At 42.5% G+C, this 17024-nt stretch overlaps 1 long non-coding RNA gene across 1 annotated transcript; it reads left to right on the top strand.

The window, feature by feature from the left end:
- Positions 1 to 148: 148 nt before the first annotated feature.
- On the top strand, positions 149 to 9946 carry LOC120607214 (uncharacterized). Its single transcript, XR_005654095.1, has 3 exons — positions 149 to 224; positions 5218 to 5442; positions 7120 to 9946. It is a non-coding gene; the product is annotated as an uncharacterized LOC120607214 (long non-coding RNA).
- The last annotated feature ends 7078 nt before the right edge of the window (positions 9947 to 17024 follow it).

The raw sequence follows: 17024 nt of genomic DNA, 5'->3' as shown, positions 1-17024 counted from the left end.
GCCCGCCCCACCCCCTGCGCGTGCACAGGGGCGGGGCGCGCGGCGGCAGCCAATCAGCGCCGGCCGCCCGGGACCGCCCCCGGAGCCCTCGCGGGGGGCGGCGCGCGAGGGAGGACTTCGCGGGGGGCGCGGCACCGGGAGGCGGGCGTGGAAAAGCGGGAGTGGCGAGGCGCGGGGGAGCTGGACGCGCAGCGGGCCGGGCACGACGCCGAAGCTCCGCCGTGGTGAAGGGGCGGGAGCGGCGGGGAGGGGCGCGGGCCGCTCGTGAGAACCGGCGGGAGGTGGGGGAGGCGCCGGGAGCAGGTGGCGCGAGGAGGCGGGGAGGGGTGGAGTGGGAGGGGCGGCGCGGGGTCCTGGAGATTGGGCTCCAGGGATGGATGGGTCGAGTCACCAAGCGTAAAGCTAGAATCTGTCGAGGTTTGTTTATGCAGCACAGAGAACTTGAAGTTGTGTACTTGCTGGTAGAGATATATTCTAAGATATTCCTCTGTCCGAGTTCGTGTGTGTGTGTGTGCGTGCGCTTTTCAAGTAAAGGGGTTACATATTTTAAATTTCTGGTGATATTTATTAAAATTGAAAGTTGATGACTTAAAATTTTTCACGGGGTTGGGAAAAAGAAGAGCAAAAAGCATTTAGAAAGAAAATCCATTTCTGTGATCTACTCTACCAAATATTTGAGAAAGAATATGTGTCAGCAATCGGTCACATTGAGTTGATGTGTAGGTGTGTGGTGGCTTGGAGACGAGGTCAAGACGCAGTGATCGTGAACAAGCCCCTGCCTACCCCAGGGTCTTATTTTCTCCACTTGCAAAATAGAGCAGTGAACTCGCTCTCTCTCAGCATGTTGTGTGATTCGGTGTATATTTGCAGAGAAGTGAAATTTAAGCATTGTCCAGCCTTAGGAGGTGGGCTCCCTTGGGGAGTTATCCTGGGCCACCTTCTCTGTACGCCTCTGGGTGGTCTCATCTACTCACAGAGCGCCATCCTACTTCCAGACCACCCTGCCCTGAGGTCTGAGCATATTTAACTTGAGTGCCACAGAGACGTCATAATCGATGTGTACTAAATGCAGCTCCACATCGTCCCTCCAAACTTCCCGTGTTTCCCATTTTAGCAATTACATCACCACAACTTGGTCATGAGCCCCCCCACCCCCATCCCATCCTCCACTCGTTAAGCCCAGGCTGTTTTACTTCCGTAAATCCTGTCGTCTGGTTGTCGCTCCTGCCACACTCTGACTACCCCCCAAGCAAGCCACCATCGTCTTTTACCTGGTTTGCCGCAGCTACCTGCTCACTAGTCCCTCGGCCTCGGGCTTTGCTCCTTTTCCATCTCGACCTTGCAACCAGATTATTTTAAAGTAAATCCGATCGTGTTACTTACTCCCGTTTAAATCTTTTAGGGGATCTCTATTTACCTCGGGATAAAGTCCATCTCCTTAAATTTGCTTTATAAGGCTCTCCTAATCCCGTTTTCGTTTACATCTCCAGCTGGATCTTTTACCACCGGACATTCCTCTCACCCACCCCTCCCCGAGTTCCACCCTACCTGAAATACTTTCATTTTTCTAAACGTGCCCAGTCGTCTCTAGCTTCTGCAACGCTCCTCTTCCTCCGCTTTTCCTCAGAGGTGGCTGTCTTCTCTTTTTACCTATTTACCCAAAGTGAGGATTAGGGGCGCCATTGCATCCCTACCTCTCCTGTGCACCCGTAGCCCATCATCCTGCCTGAGTGTTAAATCCCACGCCTTCGCAGCGCGGGCTGCATCCTCCTCGGCATTGTTACCAGTTCCTACCATGGTCCCTGGCAATTCAGGTCGGAGACCAATAACCCTTTTAGAATACACAGTGATGGACACAGGAAGCCAAAAATAATGAGTAGCCTTAGGTATCTACTAATAGATTCATTTTATAACGCTGTATTTTCAGCGTTGAATTCCACCTAGTTACAAGTTTATAACATTTTTCAAAAACATATCATGAATTTTACTTAAACCAATGATGTTTTTGTCACAATTACTATAAATCTTTTTCTTTTCTTTTTCTTTTTTAGCAGAAATAGTGTGTGTGGTTTGTGAAGTGAAATTCTGGAACAATAGCTAGCTAGCTGTTCAATGCATATGGGCAGAAATGTTCATTTTAAACTCAGACTCTGAAACTTTTAAAACTGAGTTGAAACTAATGCTCCAGTAATGATTGGAGGAAGGAGTGGAAGGAAAGAGCATTAAGCTCTGAGTTCCGGTTCCTTGTTTTTCACTAAATTTTAGGATAGCAATTATCAATGTGTTAAGAAATTACTCTGATACCGACTTCTTTAAAAAAAATCCTGATACTCTTAATATTTTTCTTTTGTTTACATGAGATGTCAGTGTATTGAAATTCTCATTTTCCTGGTGCTCACTTACAGCTAGCAATACTAACATATGTACATTTAGATCTTTATTATTTCTAAACACCACCCTGCCACAAACTTTCCAATAAAGTTAAACAAGAATTCTTTGTTGAGAGATGTAATATTTAGAGGGAAGGATAAGGGGATAAATCTTAACTACTACAAATTGTTTCCCTTCAGCCTTACTCTGAAGGAGATCCTTGTTGGTTTTCTCATTACTGTATAACTAGTCTGTTGACTTTCTTACACTTTGGTGGAAGGGAGTAGAGTTTAGTAAGAAATAAAAAAAAATGGAAAAGTAGGGAAGAAAAGTTTGTTTCTTTAGTAAAATAGGAAAAAAATGGATTATATAAAAGTAAAAGCAAGTAATGTATTTAAAGTGTTTAAAGCAGAGAAATATGCATTATAATTATTTACTGTTTCTACAGAAGAGTATTCTCCCAGTATGTATCATCTGTTTATAAGACACATCAAATGATGATTATAAACAAAATATAAGGGAAAAATAAATGCTGGAGAAATGACTTCTCGTGTATGTGTGCTTGGATCATTTTGAGTTTAGAAAACATTTTAGACACTGGTTTAGTAAAAGTCTTATAAGTACACTTACATTTTAGTGAACTGTGTTTTTCAGTTTTTAAACCTTTTGTAAAATCTTATTTCTAATTTTTATGAAGTGCTAAAGGATTTTTTAAAAATGTTTATACCAAAACATTAAAAAAAAAAAACCAGCTAATTTTAAGAGTGTCTTCACAATGAAACAGCTCATTTTAAGAGTATCTCCACAATGAAAGGTGTAGATTTTTATAATTGCCAGTCCAGTAGAGATACGTAGATAGCGATGACTAGCACATAGTCTGGTGGGAAGAGGGTGAGATTTGGAATGAAAGACTCAGGTCTAAGCTAGTTTTATACCTTCTGCAAGTTATGTCCAGGACTTAGTTTCTACATTTATAAATTGGGCAATGATTTGTCATCTTGGTCACCTCACAATGCTGATGTGAGGGTCAAGTCAAAGGAGGATAATGGGTACCACTCCCTCTAACGCAATGGGCAAATAGTTACTGGGACTACAATTCTATACACTCTGCTTCGGTCTTGGAGACATTTGGTTTTCATGGAAATCATATATGAATGAAATAAATTACTTTTTCATAAACTCTGATTCCCTAAGGGGATTCGTATCCACTTGCATTTGTTTGTGGGTAGTAGCTGATATTAGAGACAACTGGGACACTATATAAAAAATAATCATTGTAGTAAGTTTACAGAAGATTCTGTTACACTCTAGATTTTGTTATGCTCTACGTATTGTACTAGATGATATGTGTGTGTGTGTGTGTGTGAGTTGAGAGAGAAGCTAATAAAAATAGAGAAAAACAAGGCAAATATTTAATGAAGTATATCTTGTTCAGTGCCCACTGTCAAAGGTTAAAAGAAGATATTCTTTAATGACAATATTATTTGTTATTATTGACCCATGATAAATCTAGGATAAAGTAGCAACGAGAGCACTTCTATTATCCTTGACTCCTTCACCTGAGTTTGAAATATTTGGCCAGCGGTTAATCCTACTTGCAGGTTTGACTGAGAACTTACTATGTGCAGAAAGTTATAGTATATACTCTACGGATGGTCAAATAAATACAAAGGCATTTTCTCTCAAGGAAGCTAAAGTCGAGTTGTGGGAAAGAAAAAAAACCAGAAACCCTAACACATTTGTGAGGGAGCCTACATTCTTTTTGAGGGAAGGACAGCTGGGTGAGCAATAAATACCCCAGCTGCTCCTCTTTGCAGGCTTCTAAAAAAACCCCACCAGCAGTCAGAGGAGGTGACTCCTCCCTGAATGTGTCATCCTCACCCTCTACCGTTAGAGTCCTATTCTCTAGGGTCCTAAAGTTTTTCTTTTTAATTTATTGAGGTGACATTGGTTAATAAATTTACATAGGTTTCACATGTACAATTCAATGATACGTCATCTGTATGTTGCATTGTGTTCACCACCCAAAGTCCAATCTCCTTCCGTCACCATAGATTTGATTCCTTTTACTCTTATCTACCTCCCCCTCCTCCCTTTCCCTCTTGCAACCACTAAACTGTTGTCTGTATCTATGAGTTTTTGTTTGTTTCTCTTGTTCATTTGTTGCTTTCAGTTTTGTATCTCACATATGAGTGAAATCATACGGTTCTCAACTTTTTCTAACTTATTTCACTTAGCATAATTATCTCAAGATAAAGTTTTTAATTTTCTAAAGTTGCTCCTTAAAATCTAAATCTCCCTGAGAGGTGTAGATGGCGCTTTAAGTTAACAAACACCTAAATCATCTTTTACCTGCTCAGCAAAGATTGTTCTTATCCTGCTAAGACCAAGAAAGGGAACAAGATGGATACCTAAGAGAAGAGAATGCGAACAGCAAAGGTAGAAAGAAAGAAAGGATCCAAGACCTAGCGAGGTGGAACTCAAAAAAAGGCTGTAACGGTTTTGCCTGGGAACAGTCTCTCCAGCTCCGTTTCTGTGCTGCTGTGGCGTCACGTGGCATCCAGCCTCTGCTCTCAGGCTTCCAGGAGCTGTTGGTCTGGCCCCACCTGTATTACCTGTCAGTCTTGGAATCTAGCTGAACTCAGACTAGCTTGATGGTAAACATGGTACTAGAAGAAAAACCAGTCTGAAGGTCAGACTTGAGTTTGTTGTGACATTGAGCCATTCAGACCTTCGCCAGACTTCGATTTCCACCTTTGTATGAGGAGAGAGTAGATTATATTTCTGTTCTGCTCTGGGTCTCTCCCTTGCCCTGCTAACTTCTCTCCCAACTCTTTTTACTCTAAGCTTCTACCACAGGTGGTAAAAAATGTGGCAGCTCCCAAAAGATGGAAAACAACCCAAATGCCCATGGATGAGTGGATAAACAAAAGGTGGCCTATACATCCAATGGAATATAGTTCAGCCTTTAGAAGGAAGGAAACTGCCACATGCTGCCACATGGATGAAACTTGAATACGTTACACTAAGCCAGTCACAAAGGACAAATACTGCCTGATCCACTTATGTGAGGTACCAAGAGTAGCCAAATTCATAGAGGCAGAAAGTAGAACAGAAGTTCCCCACGGCTAAGTGGGAGAGGGAATGGGGAGTTATGTGTAATGGGTATGGAGTTTCAGTTTGGGGCTGATGAAAAGTTCTGGAGATGAATATTAGTGATAGTTAGACAGCAACGCTGCTATAATTAAGGTCACTGAACTGTACACTTAAAAATGGTTAACATGGTACACTTTATATTATGTATGAATTGCCACAAAAAGTATTTTAAACCAACTAACCAACCCGGAAGCCCACAGTGGGAACCCTGGCTGAAGACCCGTTTTGTGCGATCTGCCTAATGCCTTGCCCCGATGACATTTCTGTACAGCTGTTTGAATTTTGACCCACCCTCAGTCTCTCCCCGTGTGACAGGGCACCCTCCAGGGCCCTCTCCAGGGGGTGCTCCTCATTCTCCCTCGACATACACACTCCCGGAGCCGGGCTGGTACCTGGATTCCCCAAGCTCTTTGCAAGTGAACCCTGCTCTGCCCCTCCCCCAGCCCTGGAGCTATCATTCAAAGCCCAGGTCTTGCTCTCCCACGATCGCTAGGGCTGCGGCCCAGACCACCCTCTTCTGAGGCGCATCGTGTGCAGCCCCCACCCACAGCTCCATCCTTCCACCGTGACTTTGATTTTATTACTCCTGCTCTTCAACCCCGCGGAGACCCTATTCACCAGTCCTCTCCCCGAGCAGTCACTTCGCCCTTCGGGGGTGTCACACGGTTGTGTGGGTTGTGTGGACTGGTGCTGCTGCGCGTTGGCTTACTGTCTGCAACCACAACCAAGCCCCAGGGGAAGTCGATCAGTCCCTTTCTACAAGTCTGTTGGTGACTTCCTCTTACACTCTGTTAAATGAGACTCTCTTTGAGCCTCATTCCATATCACTTTCGGCCTCCGTAATGCCATGTAATAGAGCATCGGTCTGTCGTGTTCCAGCATAGTTCTGCATGAACGAACCTCATTTTGAACTGCCTTTCTTGCAGCCTTCCAAAAGTGCTCTGCTCCCTCTGTTCCAAGTTTCTGCGCCAGGAGATCCCACTGCCTGGCGCGTTGCTGCTTTCCTCCTCTTTGTCTGTCAAACTCCTGTTGGTTTCTGAGGTCTCAGCTGGGACCTCGTCTCTAAGAAAACATTCACTGGCTCTTACCTTGGGCTGCAGGAGGGAGGCGTGCGTGCCCGTAGCACCGTCTGCTTTTTCCTACTATCGTGACTGTACTACGGTTTCCCCAGAAGTGAGATTTATGAGGGCAGGGACTGTGGGTTATTCATTACGGCATCCTCAGAGTCTAATACAGGGCCTGACAGTAAAATGGGCCGATTAAGTCACTGAATATACTTTTAAGAATACATTGCTATAGGTTTGGTGTAATAGATGATGATTTGGCTGACAATTTTACTTCTGTGATTTTATTATATTCCTATAAATATCAAGTCATTACTTTTTACATTACCTTTTATTTTTTTGGCCCATCAATTAGAGTTAGGTTTGGCTGCATGTAACAGAAAATCCGCAAATAACATTTGTATAAACAAAATAGAAGTTTTGTTCCAATTCTGTACAAACTCAGGTACAGATGGTGTTGGGCTGATATGAGTCTCACTCCAGATCTTCAGGGATCAGTTTTCATTCAGCTTTACTTCCCCACCCCCAGGCCGTGCTCCTGTCTTTGTGCTTCAAGATGGAGGGCTAGACTTGCATTCCAGGCCGCAGGGCAGAGGAAGGAATGAAGAAAGGGTGACAGCCTGCGCTCACTGTCCTTCTGGGAGTTCCTCAGAAGCTCATGTCCAACATTTTTTGCTTATATGCTGTTGAGCGGACTAACCACACTTAGCCGTAAAGGAGGCTGAGATGCACAGTCTTTATTCTGAGCAGCCACGTGCCCAGCTAAAAATTCTATTGGTATGGAAGAAGCGGAGCAATGGATATTACGGAACAAAAAGAAGGGTAGGCCACATCTGAGTTTAAGAAGAGAAAGAGATACGTTTGTCCCCCTCCTCCCACATGGGGGCGGGCGGATATGTTCCAAGACCCACAGCGCATGCCCCAAACCACAGATAGTACCAAACCTTGTATTTACTGTTTTTTCCTATACATACATACCTATGATAAAGTTTAATTTATAAATTAGGCACAGTAAGGGAGTGACACAATATCTAATAAAATAAAATGATTATTATAATTCTCTTCAGTAATTTTCACATATTTCAATCCTAATCTATGCCTGATTCTGTTTAGCACCACGTGCAGGAATGATGTGCTGTTGCCCGTTCCAGGGGGTCCCTTGCTGAAGTCTTCACAGAGGCTCAATGCTTCCAGCGCAACACGTGCCATCGACTGAAACGCATTTCCTGTTCATGTCTTTTACCCACAGATTTAGCGCGTTTTCCATCTTTTCTGAGGATTCCAAATATACTTTATTAAACTCGATTGCTGATTAGGCCCTAAGCAATTATAAAGAAATGACACAATTGATATTCAATGAGAGGTTATTTTTCTGGACATATTGACATATTAAGATACTCTTCTTTAAAAATTTTAAGTCTCCAGTAAAAATAATTGCATGTAGACATTATTCTCTGTTTTCTGCAAGAGCTCTTGGAGAACAGGATGCCTTTTCCATCTTAACTAAGCATTTATTTATCATGCACTGTGGCCAGAACTTTTGCAGTTTGAAGTGTGACAGCAAAACTAGCACACGTTTCTTTTTCCATCTTTACAATTTCATAGAAGATTCATAGATCTTACCATAGATCTTAGCGACTTTAGCACACAAATTTTTTTTTTCTTTATTAAATTGAAAACTTTTACCTTTTCACTCTAAGGAAGCACTTTACGACTTCTCTTTGGCATATCTGAATTGCCAGTATTGCTACTCTTGCACTTTGGGGCCGTTATGAAGTAAAATAAAGGTGATGTGAACACAAGCATTTGTTTGATACCTCAGTAATGGATATGGTAACTGAGACGGCTACTAAGCGACTAACAGGCGGGAAGAGTCCACAGTGTGGGGACGCTGGACAAAGGGATGAGTCACGTCCAGGGTGGGTTGGAGCGGGACAGAGTGAGATTTCATCACACTACTCAGAATAGCACAAGTTTTAAAGCTTATGAATTGTTGATTTCTGGAATTTTCTGTTTAATATTTTCAGACCACGGTTGACCGCGGTTAACTGAAACTGTGGAAAGTAAAATCTCGGATAAATGGGAACTACTGTACGTCAACATCATAATCCAGATGAATCTAGATTTCAAATGTGTTCTTCCCAACTCTTACTCTCCTCTGTTGAAAGGTCATGACATTTAGACCCAGGAGTTTTTACACCAAGCAAGTCACTAAATTTCCAGGTTTTTTTCTATTATCAGGTAATATAAAAACCAAGTTCCTCAGGACGAGGCTCAGAGATGGGGTGAGGGAGAGTGGAGGTGAAGACTGTAGGTAGAGCAAAGGGCTCGGTAATAAAGGAAGGATTTCCCATTTTCACACTTCCAGTACGACCTCTGAATCTCACTGGCTGGTCTCCCTTGGCTCTCTGGGGAGTGTTCCTATCTCTTCGCTTCACCAAGCACCTGCAGTTCCACCTCGGGAAGCTGGAGGTCTCTATTCCACCATGGGCAACTGTGGACACAGATTTAGCACCAGGTGTCAGGCTCCCATCACCCAGGGGGAGGTGTCATCAAAGGCCACAGCACAATCTCTGCCAGGGAACAGAGTGCAGATGCTGCCCACTCGGGACCCCAGTCTGCACCCCATAAACCTGCTCTTGCTTACAACCAGCCTTGTCACTCTCAGCCAAATGTCAAGCCCTTTACTCACCAATTCTTTCTTTTACTCTCATCCCCATACTTCTCTGTGCCTCTTCCTTCCCTATCTGCTCTTTTTTCCTTCCATTATTTTTCTCCTTTCACAGTCCCTTCTACTGTCCTCAGAAACCGCAGTTCCCCTTGTGGCTTTGTCCTGTTTTTATTCTCCAAATCTATTCCACTGTAAATCAACTTCCCCCAATCTCTAACCTCACCAGAGGGCCAGCCCTCCGATCTCTCTTCCTTAGCTGAGGATGCTCTGCCCCTGGCTCCCATCACTCCCAGCTAGTAGGCTCCTCCTCTCTTCCTGAGAACTTGCGCTCCCTTACTTTGAGAAAGGGCCCCCTTGTCTTCGCTGCTCTATCCCTTTCTTTCCTTCCATCACCAAATAAGGAAACACATAGCATCTACCGCTCCATTGTGTCACCACCGCTCCCATCTCGATTCCTTCTCATCCGGTTGGACTCGCCGCATCTTTACGAAACTAACGTGTTGACGTCATCGATGACCTCCAAATGACCTAATCCGATGAAGGCATCAGATTCCTTGATTACAACATGACACCGTTGTCATTGTCTTCTCATCGAAATTTTTTCTTGCTCTCTATCACACTGCATATTCTGGTTCTTACCTTTTATGAACACTTCGTTTAATAATAAAACAATGCAAATAGCTAATGCGTAGTGAGCATTAATTTTGTGTCATGCAGAATATAAGGTTCTTTTTATGTATTATTTCCTCGAACTTTTGGGATTAACTCTATTACCCCCCCTTTACAGATAAGGAAACCAAGGCTTGTAGGCTTACAGAGGTAAATGATGTGCTCAAGATGTGAAAAGGAGTAAGAATTAGCGAGCTAGGTCTGTTGAATCCTAAAGCAGCACTTTTTGCCAGTGGAGCATATTGCTTCTACTCCACCTGTTGTTCTTCTTTCCCTAATTTCCCCTTAAACGATGCTTTCCCAGGATTCTGTTGGGGGCCACCTGCTCACCTGTCTATAGACATTTACTTTTACAAGGAAGTATTTGGCTTTCATGTGGGGTGAACTCATTTATTTATGAATTTCCCATTTATTACGGAACATTTTGAACATACATGATGGCAGAGAGAATTGTGTGATGACCTCCTTTTCTCCCTGCAGGTACCAGCACACGAGCCCAACAATCATCCATTTATGGCCATTCTTGATTCATCTGTGCCCCCACCCTTCCCCATGTCTCACCCCCACCAGATTATTTTGAAGCAAATCTCAGAAATCACATCAGTTCATCTGTAAATGTTCCAGTAAATGTTTAAAAAATATAAAGATTCTTATAAAAAGCCTTAACCACAAAAACATTAATATGTCTAAAAATAAAAAAAGAATCCCTTAATATTGGCAAATATCCAATTAGATCAAATTTCCTCAATTGTTTCATAAAAATTTTAAAGGGATTGGTTTGTTCAGATTGGATCCAAATAAGGTCCACAAATATGGCACTTGGTTGAGGTGGCTCCTTAAGGCTCTTTTAACCTTTAGGTTCTTTTCCCTTCTTTTTTTCCTCCTTGCAATTTACTTGTGGAAAACACCAGCTCACTTTTCCCGTATAATATCCCACATTCTGCATTTTGCTGACCACCTCCCCATGGCATTGTTTAAATGTTTGTCCCTTTACTCACCCTAATTTCCTGTAAACTGTAGTCAGATCTGGAGGCGTGATCTGATTCAAGTTCACTTTTTGGTAAGATGATTTCATAGGTGAAATGATGTACTTCCATCAGGAACCTCGTTTATTCAGATAGCTTCTAAGTCTGCATTTAGCTTCATTCCTTTATTTTCAGCTAATGGTTAGGTCATTTTGCTTCATTATTCTGTCAGCATCTCAAAAACAAAATGTGTAAAAACAAATTCATATTCCCCACACGACTTTCCTTCTTGACACCTTCTCTGTTTCCACAATTTCTATTGCCCTTTTAAATCACTTGGGCTCCAGGTCTCAGCCCACCCGCTTTTCCTCAGCTCCCACATTCAGTCACGAAGACCTACCAATTACGTCTCTATAGAGTGTGAGCAGCCTTTCCTTTTGACTCTTACATCTATTACCCTATACAGGGTTCAAAAACATCACGATATTCTCCCCACTCGGGCCTCTTTTTCCTCAATTTCACTCAATAAACTGCCACTGGATTAACCACTTAAAACATCTCATGCTCCTTCTTATGTATTTCCTACTTATGAATCATCGATGGCTACCCATTGCTTACAGAAGAAAGTCTAAACTGCTGAGAGTACTCAACACAATCTGGTCCCAGCCTACCTTTCTGGCCTACCCCACACAGTTCACCTTGCTCAGCATTAGATATTTTTCCATAGCTGTGGACTTGAAAATGTTTAGAGCAATGCCATAGATGACATTCGTTTTTAGTGTTGAATATTGGAGTTTCAAAGGAACAATTATCATAGTTCTAGAATAAGGCAAATCTTCTCTCTGAAGGCATTTGTCTCAAGAGACACCTGAGGAAGGGGAAGTTGCCTGTCACCCCGGCGAAACACTGTTTGCTGGCTTTCTCAACTTTCCTAATAGGATATTCACGCTGCGACCTTTTGCTCTGGTCCTAAAACATGTGACCAGCCAACAACCAGTAACAGAGAATGCCAGCCACCTGGGCTCTGCCCTCATGTGATCTGCTCTCTGGCCTCATGACAAGCCAAAAACAGAAACACCCAACAACACAAAGAACTCCCAGTCGAGAGAGGAATTTTTAGAAAAATTTCTCCAGGAGACATAATATTCATTCACTCTTCCAAGAAAATGTTAAGGTAGACCAATGAACATCTTCATCCCAGATGACCTCCAACCAAGATGCCCTTGAACATTATCCTGACTTACACTGATCTTGCCCAGGGCCAGAGCTCACTGTCTCCAGGGTGAATTTCCACATGACACTTTCTTACAAAATTTGACAGAAAGCACTGGTACTCAAAGAGCTGGCATGCCATCCTTCATTCCATAGGAAAAGTTATATATTTATAATATTTCTTTCACTCTAGGCATCAGGAGGCTGAAATATGATTGCAAAGCTCAGTAACTAGTTAATCCTTTTGGTTAGAAATTTTATATTTTCCCCTGGGTCCTGATTTCAGTTTCTATTTCTACTTTAATAATTTTGTATTGTTATTCATCTTATAAGCTTCTTAAAATGCAATTTGGAATGAGCCAATGTATATAGTAAGTAAATGAAATACTACTACATCCTTCTACCCAGGCAAAGTCTATTGATTTACCTCAGACAACTCCCAGTTTGCTTATTCTGTGCCTTTTAATTGGAAGGCTATCACCCAACTCTCTCACCAACCCCCTCCTCACCACAGCCCACCCATCCTGGATGTCTCTGTTCAAAGGCCCCCTCCTCCTCCATGAACGGCCCCGACGACCCCAGCATACGGCAAGCCTGCCTTCGTCTGAGAGTTGTTTTACACTACTCATTTATCACTTCTCCCATCTTATCTTTTATTGTTATTTTAGAAACGTTTTTTTTAAACTTTGAAAGTGACATGTGCACACAGTAGGAAATTTAAACATACAAGAGAAGTTGCACAGGCAAAAGGTATTCTGTCATCCACAACTGCCTCAGACGCAACCACCATTGCTATATCTTTGGGTATCATTCCAGACATACCTATGCATCTACACACATGAATGCCCGTGTAAGTACATACATACAAACATAAATATGTATATGCGTGTGTGCTGCTAAGTCCTTCCGTCCTTTTTCCCACAATTCCGAATGTAACATTTACATTCTTCTGCATCTAACTTTTTTATATAACAGTACAGTTGGAAGATTATAGCGCATCAGCACATAAATATCAACCTCAGGCTTTGTTTGATTAGTTATGGCATCATAGTTCACATTTCTCTAATTAAATGTGCTCTTTCTGAGGGCGATGGAGGGAATATGTCTACACTTAGTGCATTCCCCACGAATCCAGAGTATGGCAACTTCCACATAGGAAAGGCTTAATAAATTACTGGTTGTCCATTTTTATCAGAAAATAGTCAAATAGTAAGTAATTCTATTTTATAAAAATATTTTAGGAATAACTTGAGAAAGTCTTATAGCATTATCCCATCAACCGTGTCTGGCTTTCACTAAAATTTTCCATGTTATAATATGCCCATGGTATTATCTACAGCATGTTTTGGAAAGGCTCGGCCTTCAGGCATACTAAACATCAGCTCCTGAAGAAAAGGACTGAGGGGTCAAGGTCGCACATCTAGAGACAAGAGCAGGGACTCTGCAGGACAAAGAGAACCACCCTAAGGAGAGAGCACAGCAGTGCACAAGGAAGCCAGCCTCTGTTCTGCTGTAGGAGACGAGGCCTTCACTGTTGGGGTGCAAAGGGATGAAGGGAGCTGGCATGAGCTGGTCTTAAGGAAGGAGGAGTTATAAGTGCCAGGAACTTGATTGAATGGGTCCTGGGCTTTAAAAGGATGAGGCTACATCAGTGTTCATAGTAGCACTATTCACAATGGCTACAAGGTAGAAACAGCCTGTTTCCATCAACAGATGAATGGATAAAGAAAGTATGAGATATGTACATTCATACACACACGCGCGCGCGCACACACACACACACACACACACTCATAATGGAATATTATTCAGTCTTAAAAAGGAAAGAAATTCTGACGTATGCTACAACATGGGTAAACTTTGGGAATGTTGTGCTAAGTGAAATAAAACAGATACAAAAGAACAAATGTTGTATGATTCCACTCAGGTACCTAGAATAGGTAAATTGATGGAGATGGAAAGAATAGAGGTTACTAGCGCCTGGGGGAGGGGAGAATGTGGAGTGTTTGTTTAATGGATACAGTTTCCGTTTGGGATGATGAAAAAGTTCTGGAGATGGATGGTGGTGATGGTTGCAGAACACTGTGAATGTACTTAATGCCACAGACTCGTACACTTAAAAATGGTTAAAATGTTATATTTATTTTATGTATATTTTATCACAAAAAATCATTTTATCGTTTGAAAGGGCGTGAGGCAAGAGGAACACATACACTACAGAATGTGGTATCATTTCCCAAATTTTAGTCATTCTCGTTCCACTGCCTTGATTTGTGCCATCTCTGAGCTCACACGTACTATCCTATCCTTGTGAGTCAGATCTGGTAATGTTACATTTTTTTTTCCCCCTTGGGAGAGGTAATAAACTAATAGGCTGTACATAAACCATGTGAAATCTTACTTAAGTGACTTTAGACCCAGGCGACTTAGAAGTGACTCGGGGTAATGGCTTATGAAGGCCCCACAACCGCACTGCGAGGATGGGAACGGGAATGACAGTGGCTGGTGTGCACTGTGTGTCCAGTCAGCTTCTGCCTTTTCGATCCCGTGAAGCTCCACTGAGTGAACTGAAGTTAGCAGCAGCGTTACCTGCTGAAGAACTTTCAGAGAGACGCTTAGGAGATGGGTTAATATGGATTCCTGCTGGCTTTCTAAATGAACAGCCCCAGTGTAGCAGCTTGATCATATTATAAACACATTATAAATATATTAAAAAGTAATTACTTGCATAGAAGTTATGTTAAGATACAAATTAAGATAAAAATAGGAATGTTTCTACTTTCAGATTCAAGTACACAGAATATTTTTTAAAAACTACTTTTGCTTTTCCAGTCATCCCAGCATGTTACATGCAATGCTCATTCCACGAGTGCTTGTCACGTGCCAGGCACTGTACCAGGTGCTAGCACCCTGAACCGACCTGTCACCAACCCGAGTGACGTACTGAATCTGCAGGTCCGTGTGACTGCACGTTTCAATGTGGAGCAGTTACAAGGAAAGTCATCTGGTTTTCCAACCAGATGAAAGGATTAATCATAATTGGTTGCATAATTCTCAAGTCAGTCTTATTCTGAGCTACAGCCTAAGGCAAGGTCTTATGAAAATCGAGTGCACACTTGTCTGTCTAATATGGCTTCTCTCCCTTTAGAGCAAAGGTGTGTAAACAATTGAATGTAATGGAGTCGAGTTCACAGGGGTCCAAGTAGCCTTTGGCAGTTATTAGGTTTCTGTTTAGGGCCGAGCGCCGGACAGGATTTAGAAGACCAGCGTTTGAATCCCATCTTTGTCATTCACAACAGGGAAAACTCTCAAACCTCTGATTCCTCATCTGTAAAAGTGGGTTGTGTGTCCATGGTCTGCAAAAACCAGATCTAATATCTAGTGTGGACCTTTTGACCAAGTAGGGAGAGGACTCGAATACATGTGCTAGCAGTGCTTGTTGGCAAAACCTAAACCGGAGTTAACTGTAAGAGTATTAGAAGGTCCGATACATGATTCCATAATTAGGCGACCTTAAATTATGACCTGTTCTCATTTTGCATATCAAAGTACAGCTCTGAGTTTGACATAGTTTAGCCTAGAATTGTCTGAGAACTTGTAATGGCGACATTAAGTCCCACTATGGCGTGACAATGACAGTATTGATATCACTGGAACAAAAACAGCACCCAAAGCCTTGGCCCTGTTAACCCTGGAATCCAGCTAAATTAGCCAACTAGCCACCCAGAGATTTAATGAAATAGAAGGAAGAAGACACCTGTTTAGTAATTTCTTTGTTGTTACTTTTTCTGTTATCCAAAGAGAAAGATTTGAGATGGGTGGAAATTTCTACATATCATATTATAGTCACATACAACTCAGGTCTTCCATTTAAACAAAAGCCCCATGATTGTGGCTACTTCATGGCTCCAGGTAACAACACAAACTGACCTTGTCTGGTTCCTAGGGACCACATTCCAACTGTAGGACCAATGACTCTTCTGGGTCTGCACAGAAGACAATGACGACCCCCATGTGAATCTGGCAATTCACCATTGGTACTCCCTTTCCCAGGGGTAAACATCACTTAAGAAAGTTGCATAACAATTTGGTGCTACCAGAATCTCATCTCAGGACTCAGGGAGACCCAATGAGAGTCCTTTATTTTATTTTTTTGCAGCTTACTTCTTCCCCACAGGGAATATTCCAAAACTTGAACACTCCTCGAGTCTCTTGACCACCCATGACCATTTCAGTCGCAGTGGATGTTTAACCCTTGAATCAAGAAGCAAAATAGAAGCTATTATAAATGAATTCTGCCATTTCTCTCTAGCCCAACCGATAAATTTATCGCCATTTGCACCAGCTTTTCTTTGGTTTCAGGAAAAAAAGATGTCACTCCCGCCATCGACCTTTGATCAGGCCTCCTTCGCACAAGCCTTACTGTCCTGTGGAGTTAACAGCGCCCTCTCCTGGCTCCTGTCACCTACTCTGAGGTAATGCTTATCACCTCGATATTCACAAACAACGAGCAAACAAAGCCCCAAACCCCCCAAATGACTCCCCTCTCTGGACTGTGAACTCTCCTCAGGATGCTACGCATCGCTCTTTGTTTCATAACCAAATGTCTAATTAAAGAATCTGAAGTCTACACCAACAGTCTGCACTGCCTTAACGGCCATGAACTTTCTCACCCCCCCTGGAATCTAGCTTTTACCTTCAACACTTGAAACTGAAAAAGTTAACAAGACCACATTGAATGAACACATTTCATTCCTTGCCTGCTTGTTCTGTGACAGTTGACATGGTTGCCCCGTCCCTTTTGGAAACTCTTTTCCCTTAACATCTTATTTTTCCTTTCAGGTTGATCTTCGTGTGTTTTGTTCATTGGCTTGTCTTTTGATGTCTCCCTTGATTGTTTTTTAACCCGTGTTTTAC

The sequence above is a fragment of the Pteropus medius genome, unplaced genomic scaffold, assembly GCF_902729225.1.
Source record: "Pteropus medius unplaced genomic scaffold, Ma_sr-lr_union100, whole genome shotgun sequence".
NCBI lineage: Eukaryota > Metazoa > Chordata > Mammalia > Chiroptera > Pteropodidae > Pteropus > Pteropus medius.
Note: the sequence above shows the minus strand (reverse complement) of the source record. Positions and strands in the feature narration are given on the sequence as shown.